The following is a 14,797-nucleotide window of genomic DNA, read 5'->3' as shown; positions in this document are numbered from 1 at the left end:
TGTGCACCTACTTTTCTCCACCAACCCTTCCCCCTCCCTCCCTGTGAGAAAAAGACCACCTCCCTGTCTCTCCTTCCTTCTGTCCTCTTCCTTTTTAGATATAGAAGAGGCAGCTCTTAAGAGAGTTGATAAAAGTTTTGAATCCAGCTATCTCTTAGAATTCAAATCTGCACAGCTCTAAATAGTCAACTACTCTGTAGGTGTGGTTTACATTTTGCAGATGTTTTTTCCTTTCCGTTAATCTTATTCGCATTGCTTCAACAAGGATGCCTCAGTTTCTTTTCAGTGGTGAATGAGAGGCTGAACTAGAAAATAGCTGGGATGCCTGGACTCCATACCCCCTATTTCCTTGGGCCTCAGTAAAGAGCGCCTTTCAAAAAATACTTGGACTGGGGCAGCTGGGTGGCTCAGTCAGTTGAGCGTCTGCCTTCGGCTCAGGTCATGATCTCAGAGTCCTGGGATCGAAGCCCAGGTTGGGCTCCCAGCTCACTGGGGAATCTGCTTCTCCCTCTCCCTCTGCCTCTACCTCTCCTGCTTGTGCTCTATCTCTCTGTCTCTCAAATGAATAAATAAAATCTTAAAAAAAAGTACTTGGACTTCAGTTCAATTCAACAAAGAATCAAGTGTTGTTGCGTGTGGAACATAGCATTAAGGACCCAGAAGAAGAGAGGCATGAGTACAGTTCAGAGGAGTCTCCAAAAGTTCCCCATCTCCACTGTGTTGAGTGCCAGGTGGGACTGGGAGTGAGCTATGCAAGCATCAGATACCAAGATTCTCGTGTGTAAAAAGAGAAAGAGAGATACAAATATAAAATCATAAAAGTTAAGTAAAAACCATGTAATCTATTATATAAATTAATAATATCATTCTAAATCATGCATATTAAAAAATCTAGAGGCAATAACAACCCTTAAAAACCAATAACACTTTCTGAATAATATTTATCACTAAAATGAATTGGGCTCCTTGGAGAAATGGTCAATTTCAGGTTTAAGGCAAGGTATATACAACAAGAGTCTGAGACATCTATCTATTATGCCAGAAGGTAAAGAAGCTACAGATGGTTGTATCAAACACAGGACTAACTTGAAGAGCGGCTGCTATCCATCGACAATTGAATAACAAAAATATTATTAATCATAGTTTAAAACACATCAAATATTTAAGCTCCCTGAGTTCTTAAAATTCCAAAATGATAATGCCCCATTGGATACTATTGCTAGGGTACTGATTTATTATTATGAAAATTGAAAATAAAGGCATTTAACTTGCTTTTCTTGTATGCATTATATTTTAGAGTAGACAAATAGCTGATGAGGAAAAGTTCTTTACATAAGAGTTCTATCAATAAATGCCGGAGGAAAAAAAAATCAAAACTTTATAGTCCTTACTGACATCATTGATTTGAGCCATGGTAGTTAAAACCCTTAGGTGAGAAGCTGATGGGGAATTTTATAATGGTTGAATCAGACTTACATCACAAACTCACCAGCCAATTTTAACACCACTAGAAGTGGAATAACTTGGTATTACCATCACTTGATGTGACGCAATTTGGAAGTACATAACACCATCCATGACATATTCTTACCCCCAAAATAAACTTGTACTCAAATTGAGCCTCTAGATCCATTTGCCAGTTTATAGGACATATATGAAATATTTTAAACAATACCTCAAGGTTGCAATTGACTGAGTCCACAGTATGAGAAATTTTACAGAAATATTACTTGATTTCTTTAACCCATAAATAGCAGAAAAAAATAAAAATGGGGATTTATTAATTGTTTAAAAAAAAATCTTTACAAGACATAGCCTTTACAAGACATACAGTCTCTTTATTTTGATTCTAATTTGGAAAAAAAAAACAACTGTTAAAAGTTTTAGAGAAAAATTGAGAAAAACTGAATATAGAAAGCATATTGGGTAATATTGATAAATTGCTGTTAATTTTATTAAGTATGATGATGGTATTTCATAATTGCTAGAAATACATACAGAAGTGTTTGTAGGAGAAATGATACAGCCTGGGATTTGTTTTAAAATACTTACCAATTAACTCTTTCTGCCATCTTTCCATGCTGCCATAATGGTGCGCATGAATGTTCTGGCAGATGCCCTCAAGAAAATTAACAATGCTGAAAAGAGAGGAAAATGCTAGGTTCTTACTAAGCCATACCCCAGAGTCATCATCCAGTTTCTAACTGTAATGATGAAGCATGGTTACATTGGCAAATTTGAAATCATTGATGATCACAGAGCTGGGGAAATTGTTGTGAACCCCATGGGCAGGTTAAGTAAGTGTAGAATGATCAACCCCAGATTTGACGTACAACTCAAAGATCTAGAAAAAATGGCAGAACAATCTGCTCCCATCCTGCCAGTTTGGTTTCATTGTCCTGACAACCTCAGGGGGCATCATGGGCCATGAAGAAGCAAGATGAAAACATACAGGATGGAAAATCCTGGGATTCTTTCTCTAGGGATGTAATACATACATGCAAATAAAATGCCTCAATGGAAAAAAAAAATACTTAACAATTGAAAAAGGAAAACAGATGAAACCAAAAAGAGGCAAAATGTTGATAATGATTCAAGCTGGTATTCTGCATTTGAAGGTCTATTTTTCTATTTTCTACTTTCATATATGATTGAAAGTTTTTACATTAAGAAATTTTAAAATAAGCATAGATTTTGTGGCACCTGAGTAAGGGGATATATTATACAATATATCCATTGGCAGGGCTGCACCACTCCAAAATGATTCAGAATCATAGGGAAGATGCATAGTAGAAAAAATATTGGGTTGGAAGCTGGGACACTGGGCTACCATCCCTGATCTCCCACTAAACATCTGTATAACCTTGAGCAAGTTATTTTCTTTCTCTGCATCTCAATATCCTCATCTGTATAATAAAGCTTTAACTAAAACTTGCCTTCTAGTCATGCTGGCCTCAGAGTGTCCTAAGGTTATAATAGACAATATATGGCATGGCTCTCAGGGATCAGCCTGCCTTAAATTCAAGTTCTCATCTTGTTGCAGATGTTCCAGATGTTTCGGATAGGAGACCCTTCATGAAAATGCCCCATAAAGCATCCAGCATATTGTACATGCTCGTTAACCATTCAACACCTGCAAAGTCATTTTTCAATATGGGTTCCAAGAGTAGAAAAGTCCCTGGTACCATGATTTTCCTAATGTTGCCCATTTAATACCAGAACCAAGAATATAAGTTAGATTTCTTAGTTTTTTCTTCCAAATAGACCAGGCTGCATTGAAGGAAAAGAAAAAAAAGGTAACAAGACATTTAATTTATAAACTCGGGCAGAAACTAGAAAAGGCTAATAAATAAACTTCAGGGCTTGAATCATCGAGCCCAGAGGGTGCTGAAAGACCGCTCTGATGGGAACCAAGGAACAAGAAAGCCAGTCAAGAAAAAGAAGAGCAGGCAGGAGGCAGGGCTCAGAGTTGGCTTGAATACACTGTGAGAACCCAGGATCTGAGTTCACTCCAATAGTCACTCACTCCTCTGAGCTTTCAGCGCTGACGCTCTAAGAACTACTTCCTGCCTTCTCTTCTGTGTCAAACCACATGGAGAGACGTGGCAGCCCCAACCTAACAGGCTGATTAGAGTCCAGCCTGCAGGTCTGAGCCTTGAAGTTGGCTGATGTAGTAACAAAGGTGTTGTAAACAGCAAGCGGGCTTTAGTAACTAGCATGCTAGGAACCTCAGTGGCCTCAATAACATAAAATATTTAATGAGTATCCATTATTTTTGAGTCTATTCCAAGCATGTGGAACACATCAAAACACCCTTCCAGTGAACTTGCCATCCAGACAGGCTGATGACTGAACACTTGAGTCTGAACTGGGTTTTATAGAGAAAACACAGTACAATACACACAATAATTAGTTGGCCTATAATAAGTGAATAAATAAATGAATGAAAAAAATTGGAAATCAACATCTTATTTCTATCCTTTCCTATCCCAACCTATGGACTGGAGGGTAGGGATAGAGATGGTAAGGGGCTGGGGAAAGGGAAAGAGATCCCTTACTTTTTTCTCCTGTCTTGGAGTTGAGAATTGGATTATCAGGTTGGAAAAAGAGAAACTGTGGCCCCTTTTTGATAATGGCTCAGTGTTCTTCCACACTGCTTCCCAAATGAGCCTGAGAGAATGACTCACCATGTAGGTCATCTTTCCAATACTATGCAATGAATCAAAGAACAGACTAATAAGAAATAAATTTGTTTTACTATAAATCTTAGTTAAGAGATTGAAATAGATGTATTTAGTTCCTAATACAGATTATAGATAAAAAATAGCTACAAAACATTTCAGGCAAAATACAATTAAGGAAAAGATCCAAGGAAGGTTCTTGGTCTTAATGACGAAGAACAGTCCATCTGTCTATTTACTAATGATAAGAGCCAAAAATGCTTCCTATTCTTTATTTATGACAATGGTATCAATTTCCGTGTCCTGGTTATTTTGACCTCATTCAAATCCAAGTGACTTCAGAGAAACCCTTCTGGAGACTTGCTATCCCAATCAAGAATCAAAACCAATGATTCCATGTGAGGCCTTCATTCCCTAACTCGCTATAACTCCCAGGAATTAGAGTGGTCATTTTTCCTTTTCTTCTTTTCCTTCTGGTTTTGGCTGGCAGGAAGGCCTACGTGGCAGTGCTGGAAAAACTAAGATGTTTCCACGCTGAAGAAGTCACTGAGGAAAGGCAAGAAGGAAAATGCCAAGTAAAGTAATGCTTGTGTTAATCTCTCCACTCTTTACAGAAGGCAGTAAGGTATGACCCACCAGAGAAACCTCAAGAGTGGAATTCAAGGGGTAATGAAGGAGACTAGGAAGCCAAGTTCAGAACATACGGATGGATGGGTGTTCATAAGAAGGCATTAGTAAGACATTACTTGCACACAGAGCCAGGTCAACCCTGGCCAGGGGGATGGGCAGCTAGGAGGAGTGCAGTCTCTGAAAGGTGATGGGAGGTGTGAGGTCCAGACAGGAAAACATGAAGAGATGAACATGCAGGGGAGGAAGGTGAGCAAAGAAACAGGATAAAAGCCCAGAACCATGAGTGGGAAAGTTACTAAGAGTGAGGTACTTGTGAGCAAGAAGGGTACACTAAAAGAGAGCGAGGAAAACTGAGAAAGCGGTGGAAGTTTGCTTAAAGCTGACCATCCATAAGCAAAATAAAAGGCCATTAGGCTTGCCATACGATTACTCTACAGTTGCCACATGTCCCACTGGATCCTCAAATTTGCGATACGTTTCTTTAATTCCCGTGCAAAAGCACATTCTATCCACTTATTAAGTCTCCATGCCAGCACACTGGAAAAACATAGTAGTGGCATCTTGCTGGGTTTTTCTACATCCGACAGGTGGCTTCTTCCTGGATCTCTGAACATTGGTAATACCAACCTCCGGGAAAGCCAAATGTAGGAGACAGCCCAAACAACGGGCTGTTTTTGCTTGGTGTCAGTTCAGCTTCCTACAAACAAAATTAAAGCAGCATTTGGTTAGCAATTGGAAACACATATCAAAGGGAGGAAGCCTAACTCAAAACAGATTTTTCTAACCATCCTCAATATACGTGTGTAGAAAGAATGCATCCTTTAGTCGCAGCTCTGCAAATGTCAGTGATTATAAACATGTGTATCACAGCTTGCCAGCAATTTGTTCTTGCCCTTGAATGACGAGACCCATACAGAATCCAGGGCAGAATGTGGAACTCCCTTTGGCTTCAGCGTGAAATGCAGAGATATGAATGGTGGTAACAAGAACGGACATGAAAATCCAGAGAATAACCCTTTGCAGGGAAGCACGTTGGTCTCTATAAATGCTTACCACCAAGCCTAAGACTGCTTCAAGAATGCAAATAGAACTAAGTTTATTGAGAGCCAAATTAATTTCCAAGGACTGGTAAAGGAGAAATCATTTTTGGAAGAGGAGCTCAGAGGAAGGAAGGTCTGGGAAGCTGGAGTGTTCTTTTCTTTTTTTTTTTTTAAGATTTTATTTATTTATCTGAGAGAGAGAGAAGGAACATGGGGAAGGACAGAGGGAGAAGCAGGCTTCCCAATGAGCAGGGAGCGTGACAAGGAGCTCCATCCCAGGACCCTGGGATCATGACCTGAGCCAAAGGCAGCCGCTTACCCCACTGAGTCCCCCAGGCCCCCCAGCTGGAGTGGTCTGATACCTACTGACCCTTCTTCCCTTGCAGCAACCTGCCTGTGTCTCCCATTTTGTTTCCCAAACAAGTACTAGATTTTACCCCAGAACGGAAAGGATTTATAAATGTACATTCGAAAGTCCTTTGTAATGAAAAAATCCACTTTTGTGTGTCTTAAAATGTGTAAAACAAAATGAAAATGTTGTGGTTAGAGATGTTTCTGAGTTAGTATCAGTAAATAGAATGATTGCCTGTTGGTTTCTGTTTCACCAAACAAAATGTAGCTGCCAATTAAACCATCTGCAAAAGTACTCCTTATGGACTTACTCAAGAGAATCACCGAGTTATTTTGTTTGCAGAAGTGATTTCCTTGGGTATTGTTTACTTTCTGTGGCTGGCGTGGGGAATGTTTGGGTCCCTTTGCTGAGCCTTCCATACACATGCTGTATTGAATCATGCACTCTCCCCGTGAGAACGGCCACTCCCAAATCCTTCTGTGTTTTCAGGTCTAACTCAACTCCTGGAGAGCCTTCCTCAACCTTTTATTCCTTGCAGGACCATCTCCTACCTCTGTGTGCTTACTCTTCAGTGTTGTAGCACTTGATTACATGTTGTCTCAGACAGTTATAAAATTCTTTGCTTTAAAAGTCTGTCCTCTTCAACCAGGTGGTAAGATTCTTATGGGTGGAGGCACCTGACACATTTTTCCCACATGTTACTCCAGAGTATGTTACACACTCGGCATTCCACTGAAATGGAACCAGATATACAAGAAGTACTCAAATAAAAATGCTCTGTTCTCCATGAATCTCCAAGCGCATAATGGAACCAAATGCAGATTATGATGATATTTTCACACTAATTATTTGATGAGGAAAGAAGAAGAAAAAATATGCAACATTAGGGAAAGGCTGTGCTGGGTTAGTGATTCTGATAACTCAGGGGAAGGTTTCCACAAGAAGATAAAGGTAGAGTTATTGAGTAAACCTAAAGTGCATAAACTATTTAACTGGGAAAAGAGATCTAAATTGAAGAATGGAGATTCAGATTGTGGGGGATGCAAGTGGCTGGAGAGGAATTTTTTTAGAAGAGTTTCTTTGGATTTCATGAAAATTGCAAGTTTCAAACAGGATTCATCTTTCACTCTTCTGGAAAACGATTCAGCACTTGACTGAAAACACTGGAGGCAAGACATAAACAAACAAATAAACAAGGAAATCTAGAGGCCAAACTCTAAGGTGCTTTTAATCAGAAAGCAGAATCTTAAAGAAGAGTAGATTTTTAGCAATGTGGCAAACCAACGCTGTAAAGAGTCCCTGGTTCTTGCTAAAAACACATAAAACACTAGATGAGTATTTAAAGAGTATTTTCAAATATATAATCAAGTTTAAAATACAGGAAACTCTTGTCAGATACTAAGAATGAAATCAAAGTCTAAACACTAAGGGGAACCTGGTGTTTCTAGGGGACATAGGAATGGTTTTAGATCAGATATGGGAATTCTGACACACACACAGGAAGAAGTGTTGCCTCAAGTCCATATTAGGGGGAAGGAGAAGACTCCAGTGAGCTCCCTGAACGCACAGAAATTTAAAAAAATAAGCCAATAAATTAAAATAAACACCACTCTGGGACCACTAATACCACTAGGACCCATTAACAAGCTAGCACAAAAATGCTCTGTGATGTCACTTTCCCAGCCTAGAGTACTTCCACAGAATAAACATACATAAATAAATTTTAAAAAGTAAAAAATGCTGCTATAAAAAAATCAACTCACTACAAAAAGCTACAGATGATATGAAAAAAACAGGTCACAAAAAGGAGATGGGGCATTTCATGAAACACAACTTTTCCCCCAAAGAACTCAAATTCATCGAGAAACCTAAAAGGGATTCCAGAACAATAATGTTTTAAGTGATTAAAGATAAAATTAAATGACCAGAATCCTTAAAAAAAAAAAGCAAGCAAAACAGTTTGAAAAATGAATAAAGAAACCTTAAAAAATTTTCCAAATGAAAAACAAAGTATAAACTTTAACATAAAAAAAAATCCAGTGAATGAAATACAACAGATCATAAACAGCGAAAGAGAGTTGGCAATTTGGAAGAGGACTCTGAGGAAATGGCCCAAGATTGAACCCAAAGAGATAAAATGAGAGAAAATAAAAAAGAGTGGTTATGAGATGGAAGAATATACCCATGTGATGTATCTCTAAATATAAAGCAGTAGGTCAACTGCTAACCTGGACAAAGAATACATGACTATCCCCAAAACCTGGGAGCCCAGAAAAAAACAGTGTATATGTTGCATTCTTTCTGACTAACGATCAGACTCATTGCTTTAAATTTAGAAATGTTTTTTAACCTGAAAATGTGTCTGTCTGGAGTTTGAAGAAAAACATATGGGTCATATATTTTCCCCACCCTTCAATCATATATATTTTAATATAACTAATCTACTGCTTAGAAATAAGTTTGGGTCAGGCTAAGGTTTCTTAGGAAACAAAAAGCACAGAACAAAAGAAAAAAATCGATTAATTTCAACTCCATTAAAATCGGAAATTATGGTCTTCAAAAGATGCTGTAAGGAAAATTAAAAGACCAGTCACAAACTGGGGAGAAAATATTTTCAAAACATATACTTAGAAAGGACATGTCTATAAATTATATAAAGAACTCTTCAATTCAATAATAAAAACATGAACAACGCGGGGCGGAGCAAGATGGCGGAGGAGGAGGAGACCTGGATTTCGCCTGGTCTCAGGAATTCAGTTGGAGAGGGATCAAACCATTCTGAACACCTATGAACTCAACAGGAGATCAAAGAAAAGAAGAGCAACAACTCTCTGAACAGAAAAGCGACCACTTTCTGGAAGGTAGGACGTGCGGAGAAGTGAATCCGAGGCGATATTCGGGAGGATAGACGGCGGGGTAGGGGCCTCTGTCGGCCACTTCTGGCAAGTGATAGAACCACGGAGCACAAAATCAGAACTTTTAGAAGTCTGCTCCGCTGAAGGACATCACTCCGGAGGCTAAGCGGGGGGTGGAACCCTCGTGGGACATTGTGGTCTCAGGACCCTCGGGGTCACAGAAAGACCGGGGGTGCCTGAGTGCGGCAGAGCTCCCAGGTATCAGAGCGGGAAAGCTGGCTGCAGAGAGGGAGCTGAGGTGCGGGCTCTCAGCTTGGGGTTGCCATAAACCAGGATCCGGGGCACAGTCGGGCCACTGCTCTTCCAGCAGGGACACAACAAGCGGCAGATCTGGGGAGACCCACCTTCTTCCCCTGGGAGGAGAGGTGCAGGAGCACAGCACAGGGATCTGCTGGGTTTGGAGACTCTACACGGGGTCGGGTGCCAGAGATAGAAACGCGCAGTCACAGACCGGGTGAGCATGGAGTGTGGCTGGAGACCGGGGAGACAGGAGTGACTGGCGGCTTTTCTCTGGGGGCTCACTGAGGAGCGGGGCCCGAGTTCTCGGCTCCTCCAAGGCGGAGATTGGGAGGCCGCCATTTTCACTCTCCGCCTCCAAGGCCCAATGGAAAGCTTGCAGGGAACAAAAGCTCTGGAGAGCAAACCCAAGCAGATTACTTAGCCCTGACCCGGCAAGGGCGAGGCAATTCCGCCTCCAGCAAAGACATTTGGGAACCACGGCAACAGGCTCCTCCCCCAGAAGATCAGTGAGAACAGCCAGCCAAGACCACGTTTACCGATCAATGAGAAGGGCAGAACTCCAGCGCTAGGGGACTACTGCACATAGAATTCATGGCTTTTTTACCATGATTCTTTAGTCTTTCAAAGTTAATTTTTTTTAACTGTCTTTTTTCTTTTTTTTTTTTATTTTTCTTTTTCCCTTTTTCAACCAACATCTTATCAATCCCTTTTAAAAAAAAAATTTTATTTTTCATTTTTATTTTTCATTTTTAAAGTCATATTCTATCCCTTCATAGTAGTTACCCGTATTTTTGGCATATATATATAAGTTGTTCTCTCTATAAAATTTTGAGATCGTTTCTTCTAACAGATCAAATACACCCTAAATCTCTATTGTATGTTTTTTTCTACTCCCCTACCTGATCACATTCTCTCCCTTTTTTTTTCTCTTTTTTTTTAAATCCTCTTCTTTCTTTTTTCAAACAACTTCTTATCAATTCCTTTTATAAAATTTTTTATAATTTCCATCTTTACAGTCATATTCCATCCCTTCATCATATCAACCCTTATTTTTGTACATATATAAGTTTTTCTTTCTTTAAAATTTTGGAGGTACTTTCTTCTAACAGACCAAATACACCCAGAATCTAGTGTGTGGCACTGATCTATGCACCAGCCTGATCATATTTGATCACATTCTGGTTTTTTTTGTTTTGTTCTGTTTTTGTTTGTTTTTATCTTTATCTTTTTCTTTTCCTTTTTTTTTCTTTTTTTCTTTTTCTTTTTTCTCTCTTTCCCTTTCTTTTCCCCCAGCTCCAGGTCTTTTCTGATTTGTTTAGAGTATATTTTCTGGGAACGTTGTTACCCTGTTAGCATTTTGTTCTCTCATTAATCTATTCTCCTCTGGGCAAAATGACAACGAAAAAAATCACCTCAACAAAAAGAACAAGAGGTAGTACCGACTGCCAGGGACCTACTCAATATGGACATTAGTACGATGTCAGATCTAGAGTTCAGAATCATCACTTTAAAGATACTAGCTGAGCTTGAAAAAAGCATGGAAGTTATTAGAGAAACCCTTTCTGGAGAAGTAAAAGAACTAAAATCTAACCAAGTAGAAATCAAAAAGGCTATTAATGAGGTGTAATCAAATATGGGGGCGCTAACTGCTAGGAAAAATGAGGCAGAAGAGAGAATCAGTGATATAGAAGACCAAATGATGGAAAATAAAGAAGCTGAGAAAAAGAGAGATAAACAACTACTGGATCACGAGGGCAGAATTCGAGAGATAAGCGATAACATAAGACGAAACAACATTAGAATAATTGGGATCCCAGAAGAAGAAAGAGAGAGAGGGGCAGAAGGTATAATGAGCAAATTATAGCAGAGAACTTCCCTAATTTGGGGAAGGAAACAGGCATCAAAATCCAGGAAGCACAGAGAACCCCTCTCAAAATCAATAAAAATAGGTCAACACCCCGACATCTAATAGTAAAACTTACAGGTCTCAGAGACAAAGAGAAAATCCTGAAAGCAGCTCAGGAGAAGAGATATGTAACCTACAAGGGTAGAAACATTAGACTGGCAACAGTCCTATCCACAGAGACCTGGCAGGCCAGAAAGGACTGGCAGGATATGTTCAGAGCACTAAATGAGAAATATATGCAGCCAAGAATACTCTATCCAGCTAGGCTGTCATTGAAAATAGAAGGAGAGATAAAAAGCGTCCAGGACAAACAAAAACTAAAGGAATGTGCAAACATGAAACCAGCCCTACAAGAAATCTTGAAAGGGGTCCCCTAAGCAAAGAGAGAGTCTAAAAGCAGCATAGACCAGAAAGGAACACAGACGATATACAGTAACAGTCACCTTACAGGCAATACAATGGCACTAAATTCCTATCTTTCAATAGTTACCCTGAATGTAAATGGGCTAAATGCCCCAATCAAAAGACAGAGGCTATCAGATTGGATTAAAAAACAAGACCCATCGATATGCTGTCTGCAAGAGACTCATTTTAGACCCAAAGACACCCCCAGATTGAAAGTGAGGCGGTGGAAAATCATTTACCATGCTAATGGACACCAAAAAAACCTGGGGTGGCAATCCTTATATCAGACAAATTAGATTTTAAACCAAAGACTGTAATAAGAGATGAGGAAGGACACTATATCCTACTTAAAGGGTCTATCCAACAAGAAGATCTAACAATTGTAAATATCTATGCCCCTAACATGGGAGCACCAATTAGATAAAGCAATTAATAACAAAAGCAAAGAAACACATCGACAACAATAAAATAATAGTGGAGGACTTTAACACCCCCCTCACTGAAATGGACAGATCGTCTAAGCAAAAGATCAACAAGGAAATAAAGACTTTATTTTTTTTATTTTATTTTATTTTTTTATTCATGAGAGACAGAGCGAGAGAGAAAGGCAGGGGAGAAGCAGGCTCCCAAGGAGCAGGGAGCCCGATGTGGGACTCGATCCCAGGACCCTGAGATCATGACCTGAGCCGAAGGCAGACGCTTAACCATCTGAGCCACCCAGGCGCCCAAGGAAATAAAGACTTTAAATGACACACTGGACCAAATGGACTTCACAGACATATTCAGAACATTCCATCCCAAAGCAACAGAATACACATTCTTCTCTACTGCCCATGGAACATTCTCCAGAATAGATCACATCCTAGGTCACAAATCAGGTCTCAACCGGTACCAAAAGATTGTGATCATTCCCTGCCTATTTTCAGACCACGATGCTTTGAAACTAGAACTCAATCACAAGAGGAAAGTCAGAAAGAACTCAAATACATGGAGGCTAAAGAACATCCTACTAAAGAATGAATGGGTCAACCAGGAAATTAAAGAAGAATTAAAAAAATTCATGGAAACCAATGAAAATGAAAACACAACTATTCAAAATCTTTGGGATGCAGCAAAGGCAGTCCTACGAGGAAAGTATATAGCAATACAAGCCTTTCTCAAGAAACAAGAAAGATCTCAAGTACACAACCTAACCCTACACCTAAAGGAGCTGGAGAAAGAACAGCAAATAAAGCCTACACCTAGCAGTAGAAGAGAAATAATAAAGATCACAGCAGAAATCAATGAAATAGAAACTAAAAGAACAGTAGAACAGATCAACAAAACTAGGAGCTGGTTCTTTGAAAGAGTTAACAAGATTGATAAACCCCTGGCCAGACTTATCCAAAAGAAAAGAGAAATGACCCAAATCAACAAAATCATGAATGAAAGAGGAGAGATCACAACCAACACCAAAGAAATGCAAACAATTATAAGAACATATTATGAGCAACTCTATGCCAGCAAATTCGATAACCTGGAAGAAATGGATGCATTCCTAGAGATGTATCAACTACCAAAACTTAACCAGGAAGAAATAGGAAACATGAACAGACCTATAACCACTTAGGAAATTGAAGCAGTCATCAAAAATCTCCCAAAAAACAAAAGCCCAGGGCCAGATGGCTTCCCAGGGGAATTCTACCAAACATCTAAAGAAGAATTAATACCTATTCTTCTGAAACTGTTCCAAAAAATAGAAATGGAAGGAAAACTTCCAAACTCATTTTATGAGGCCAGCATTACCTTGATCCCAAAACCAGACAAAGACCCCATCAAAAAGGAGAACTACAGACCAATATCCCTGATGCACATGGATGCAAAAATTCTCACCAAAATACTAGCCAATAGGATCCAACAGTACATTAAAAGGATTATTCACCACGACCAAGTGGGATTTATCCCTGGGCTGCAAGGTTGGTTCAACATCCACAAATCAATCAACATGATACAATACATTAACAAAAGAAAGAACAAGAATCATATGATCCTCTCAATCAATGCAGAAAAAGCATTTGGCAAAGTACAGCATCCTTTCTTGATCAAAACTCTTCAGAGTATGGGCATAGAGGGTACATACCTCAATATCATAAAAGCCATCTATGAAAAACCTACAGTGAATATCATTCTCAATGGGGAAAAACTGAGAGCTTTCACCCTAAGGTCAGGAACGTGGCAGGGATGTCCACTATCACCACTGCTATTCAACATAGTATTGGAAGTCCCAGCCACAGCAATCGGACAACAAAAAGAAATAAAAGGCATCCAAATTGGCAAAGAAGAAGTCAAACTCTCACTCTTTGCAGATGATATGATCCTTTATGTGGAAAACCCCAAAGACTCCACCCCAAAACTGCTAGAACTCATACAGGAATTCAGTAAAGTGGCAGGATATAAAATCAATGCACAGAAGTCAGTGGCATTCCTATACACCAACAACAAGACAGAAGAAAGAGAAATGAAGGAGTCGATCCCATTTACAATTGCACCCAAAACCATAAGATACCTAGGCATAAATCTAACCAAAGAGGCAAAGGATCTGTACTCAGAAAACTATAAAATACTCATGAAAGAAATTGAGGAAGACAGAAAGAAATGGAAAAATGTTCCATGCTCATGGATTGGAAGAACAAATATTGTGAAGATGTCAATGCTACCTAGAGCAATCTACACATTCAATGCAAGTCCCATCAAAATATCATCCACTTTTTTCAAAGAAATGGAACAAATAATCCTAAAATTTGTATGGAACCAGAAAGACCCCGCATAGCCAGAGGAATGTTGAAAAAGAAAAGCAAAGCTGGTGGCATCACAATTCCGGACTTCCAGCTCTATTACAAAGCTGTCATCATCAAGACAGCATGGTACTGGCACAAAAACAGACACATAGATCAATGGAACAGAATAGAGAGCCCAGAAATGGACCCTCAACTCTATGGTCAACTAATCTTGGACAAAGCAGGAACGAATGTCCAATGGAAAAAAGACAGTCTGTTCAACAAATGGTGTTGTGAAAATTGGACAGCCACATGCAGAAGAATGAAACTGGACCATTTCCTTACACCACACACAAAAATAGACTCCAAATG

The 14,797-nt window shown here is 39.4% G+C and overlaps 1 pseudogene; it reads left to right on the top strand.

The window, feature by feature from the left end:
• Positions 1-2,086: 2,086 nt before the first annotated feature.
• Positions 2,087-2,483, top strand: LOC118014707 (annotated as a pseudogene).
• Positions 2,484-14,797: the final 12,314 nt, after the last annotated feature.

The sequence above is a fragment of the Mirounga leonina genome, unplaced genomic scaffold (genome assembly GCF_011800145.1).
Source record: "Mirounga leonina isolate KUSES-001 unplaced genomic scaffold, KU_Mleo_1.0 Mir_165, whole genome shotgun sequence".
NCBI classification, from domain to species: Eukaryota; Metazoa; Chordata; class Mammalia; order Carnivora; family Phocidae; genus Mirounga; species Mirounga leonina.
The sequence above is the reverse complement of the archived record's forward strand: the minus strand, read 5'-3'. Positions and strand labels throughout refer to the sequence as shown.